At 40.0% G+C, this 4,600-nt stretch overlaps 1 long non-coding RNA gene across 1 annotated transcript; it reads right to left on the bottom strand.

The window, feature by feature from the left end:
* Positions 1 to 1,104: 1,104 nt before the first annotated feature.
* Positions 1,105 to 3,427, bottom strand: LOC148294702 (uncharacterized). The gene is made up of 3 exons (XR_015835423.1): positions 2,773 to 3,427; positions 2,148 to 2,211; positions 1,105 to 1,378 (listed from the first exon to the last, which is right to left on the bottom strand). It is a non-coding gene; the product is annotated as an uncharacterized LOC148294702 (long non-coding RNA).
* Between the last annotated feature and the right edge of the window lie 1,173 nt (positions 3,428 to 4,600).

Consider the following 4,600-nt stretch of genomic DNA (forward strand, 5'->3'; position numbering starts at 1 on the left):
GTTCTAGCAAATGGATTTCGTTCAAAACACACCAAATGACTCCTCCCACCATATTATGATGTTGCCCAAGTTTTGGGCTCGATCCGAAATCAATAGGTGTAAGAAATTGGACAATTCAAGTTCAACGGCAGTTCGTTCCTAATTAGAGTGGTTGGTGTATTCCATACTTCTAGCGATTGGATTTCACTCAAAACTCATCAAATGACTACTTCTACCATATTATGATGTTGCCTAAGTTTTGGGTTCGATCCGAAATCAATAGGTGTGAGAAATCGGACAATTCAAGTTCAACGGCAGTTCGTTCCTAATTGGAGTGGTTGTTGTAATTCATAGTTCTGGCGATTTGATTTCACTCAAAACTTACCAAATGACTCCTCCCACCATATTATGATGTTGCCCAAGCTTTGGGCTCGATCCGAAATGAATAGGTGTAAGAAATTGGACAATTCAAGTTCAAAGGCAGGTCGTTCCAAATTGGAGTGGTTGGGGTAATTCATAGTTCTAGCGATTGGATTTCACACAAAACATACCAAATGACTCCTAATACGATATTAAGTGGTTGCCAAGTTTTGGGCTCGATCCGAAATCAATAGGTGTAAGAAATTGGACAATTCAAGTTTAAAGCCAGTTCGTTCCAAATTGGAGTGGTTGGGGTAACTCATAGTTCTGGCGATTGGATTCAACACAAAACACACCAAATGACTCCTCCCACCATATTATGATGTTGCCCAAGTTTTGGGCTCGTTCCGAAATCAATAGGTGTGAGAAATTGGACAATTCAAGTTCAACGGCAGTTCGTTCCAAAGTTGAGTGGTAGGGGTAATTCATAGTTCTAGCGATCGGCTCAAAACACACCAAATGACTCCTCCCACCATATTATGATGTTGCCCAAGTTTTGGACTCGATCCGAAATCAATTGGTGTAAGAAATTGGACAATTCATGACAAGACCCGACCCAAATTCCACTTTGGAATCCGAGTCGAACCCTGTGTGTGTCCGACACCTGGCGGGTGTCAGGCACAAATGACTAATTTGCCCTTCTTACTAAAATCCAAATTCTTTTTAGGTTTGACATCCGCCGAAAATTCGGCAGAGTCTCCTCTGTAAACTGAATCTTTTCCCAAATTTTCACCTGTTGGAAAGCATACATATAAAAAAGAAAACATCACAACCGCCAGCATGCTTTCAACGTACATCCAAACAACTTAACCAACTAACCGGCCTGAGGCCATACAGAAGATCTTTGGGCAAATCTTCAGAGCAACTAATTCAGAATTTAAGATAACAGTATAAATACAAAAAGAACTCCTACGTAGCGGAGGAGATGGATGGAGGAAAGTGACGGCCCTGTGGTGATGTCCCCGTACACGACTACTGCCTGGGGGCGCAAAACATTGAAAAACGTGAGTGGACAAAAATAAAGTTTTAGAACATAAGGTATCAACATACTAACCCCTCTGTTAAAACATTTAGAAAATTTAATCATATCCATGTTCAATATCCGTATGAAAATTCAGGCATGCAAATCCTCATACATATAGCTGAGCATATATTCAGTGAAACATTAACAAAATATCTGAGATTAATAAAGGGAAACAATTTCCTTCCACCTAGGTGTACCCATCATAAATCCGTCAATTCCATAATTTCTGTCAATTCCTCCTAGCAGGTCTCGGTAGCATAAAGTTACTCGAGCCGCATTCCTTGCAAGACTCAGAGGACACTTGGTCCACCCGAGCCGCATTCCTAGCACCACAAAGTTTGAGCGTCCCCGAACTTGTGGGCAATTGTCAAACGCACGCTGACTCATCTGAAGGCAACTGGGATGTCCTTGGACATCATTATAATCGAAAGCAACAATTTATCTGAAGGCAACATTTTTGGGTACCTATGGTGGTTTAAAAACAAAATACATGCCCTTCCTGGAAATTACCATTTTATTCCTCAACCAATCATTCAATATGATTAAAACCTCATTTCTTACTTTCCAAGCCATTTGCATTTAAATATAATAACATATAATCGAGAACATATATATAATTTCATTATTCCTGCTCGGAAAGTAATAGCCATAAATAAATCCTTCATGATCAAATATTGAAACTTTAATAACATAAAATCCATTTATAAAACAAAAGTCCACTCACTGTGCGTCCGAGTTGCTCTGACCCTTTGAGGGTCCCTCCTTTGAATCAGCTGGTACCCGAGTACCTATTTAAGCCATCATAAATATTAAATCAATAAAATTGCTCAACACAATAATTTAATTTAAAGCCCTGACCCCCGGCTTCTAAAAGTGCGTGTACTAGTTTAAGACCATTCTTATCGAGTACGCTGAACCGGTGTACCATAATCCTTGAATCTTTCTGCAATGCACAAAGAATTCCCCCTAGGAGTAAAACTCCCAAACAACACTTGATAACGAGAGAGGAGTTTGTTTCAGTTATACTCTGTCCGAGAGGTCTAAACTTATTGAATAACCACTAATGTTGGATATGTTGTAGAAAACAGGAAACTGAACAACTTTCAAGAAGAAACCTTGGTCATCTGAACAAAGGAAATCGACATCCAAGAGTGAGTAAGGTGCTGTAGCATTTAAACAGCAGACTAGAGGACTTACTAACTTTGAACAAGGTTTCAGATGGTTATAGAACTTAAATTGCTGTGAATTTTGGATATGTCATATTTCTATAACTAAGGAACAACCTGTATGAAGAAAGTGTTGTCGACTGATCAATAGAAATTAACACACAAGAAAGAATTCGAGCCTACCTCAATACAGCAGAACAAAATAAGTAGGCAACACTTCAACCAGCCTTGAGATGACTACAATTCTTGGATGAAGCTCCAATTTTGACAGATTATAGCCAAGACAAAGACAAACAACTTTGATGAAAGGAACGAAGCCACTAGATCAGAGGAAGGCCACATGCAAGAGTGAATAAGGGCACACTAGAGTGAAACCAGCAAACAGAATGAAAGTGAAGCCTAGTCTCAACTTGAACACGATTTACAGTAGATAGAAATCTCCGTTTGCCTTGGAATTTGGATATGTTGTAGATGTCGACCTCAGAAACAATTGTTATGAAGGAATAGAGGTAAGAATCGCAACAGAAACCCGCATGCAAAGAGAAATCCGTGCTTAACACAGAGTATCAGACAGAGATGAGCTGTTCATACTCCAACTGGGGTTTGAGGTGTTTATATTTCTCCGACTGGGCTAATTTTCGGATATGTTCGACTCATGAGGCAGACGAACAAGTTTGAAGAAGGAACTATTTCGTTTCGAGCTCAGGAAGTTGATGCTTTGGACCTGTGAACAGATCAGTAAGTCTTGAGGAGGTTCTGTCGGTTTTGGGATTATGATGGGTTTATGGGACTTGTGCAGAATAGAGAATATTTAGGGAATTTGTTGGGCTTATCAGATTTGGGGGCTCAACAATAACAGACGTGTCGGGAGAGTAAAAAGAGATTTTTTTTCTGGTTTTCTAAAAACAATCTTTGAACTGTTTACAAGTTTGCCACCGGACAAATTCCTTCATCGCAACTGTTTCGTTACAACTCCGCTTCGAGCTCACTACGTGTCTAAGAACTCGTTTCGACGTGCTCTGCATAACGATCCAATCAAAATTTTCAAATTCCTTCCCGGTCAAAAAGTCAACTTTCATACCCGTTAAAATATTCCAGGGGCAAAATAGTCTTTTTCTAGAATAAAATAATAATTGAAAATTAATTAAGGATCGAGTTGTTACAATTCAAGTTCAAAGGCAGTTCGTTCCTGATTGGAGTGGTTGGTGTATTCCATACTTCTAGCGAATGGATTTCACTCAGAACTCACCAAACGACTCCTCCCACCATATTATGATGTTGCCCAAGACTGGGGCTCGATCCGAAATCAATAGGTGTGAGAAATTGAACAATTCAAGTTCAACGACAGTTCGTTCCTAATTGGAGTGGTTGGTGTATTCCATACTTCTAGCGATTGGATTTCACTCAAAACTCACAAAATGACTCCTCCCACCATATTATGATGTTGCCCAAGTTTTGGGCTCGATCTGAAATCAATAGGTGTGAGAAATTGGACAATTCAAGTTCAACGGCAGTTCGTTCCTAATTGGAGTGGTTGGTGTATTCCATACTTCTAGCGATTGGATTTCACTCAAAACTAACCAAATGACTCCTCCCACCATATTACGATGTTGCCCAAGTTTTGGGCTCGAACCGAAATCAATTGGTGTGAGAAATTGGACAATTCAAGTTCAACGGCAGTTCGTTCCTAATTGGAGTGGTTGGTGTATTCCATACTTCTAGCGATTGGATTTCACTCAAAACTCACCAAATGACTCCTCCCACCATATTATCATGTTGCCCCAGTTTTGGGTTCGATCGGAAATCAATAGGTGTGAGAAATTGGACAATTCAAGTTCGACGGCAGTTCGTTCCTAATGGGAGTGGTTGGCGTATTCCATACTTCTAGCGATTGGATTTCACTCAAAACTCACCAAATGACTCCTCCCACCATATTATGATGTTGCCCAAGACTGGGGCTCGATCCGAAATCAATAGGTGTGAGAAATTGAACAATTCAAGTTCAACGGCA

The sequence above is a fragment of the Prunus avium genome, chromosome 4 (genome assembly GCF_965620075.1).
Source record: "Prunus avium chromosome 4, drPruAviu1.hap1.1, whole genome shotgun sequence".
Classification (NCBI taxonomy): domain Eukaryota; kingdom Viridiplantae; phylum Streptophyta; class Magnoliopsida; order Rosales; family Rosaceae; genus Prunus; species Prunus avium.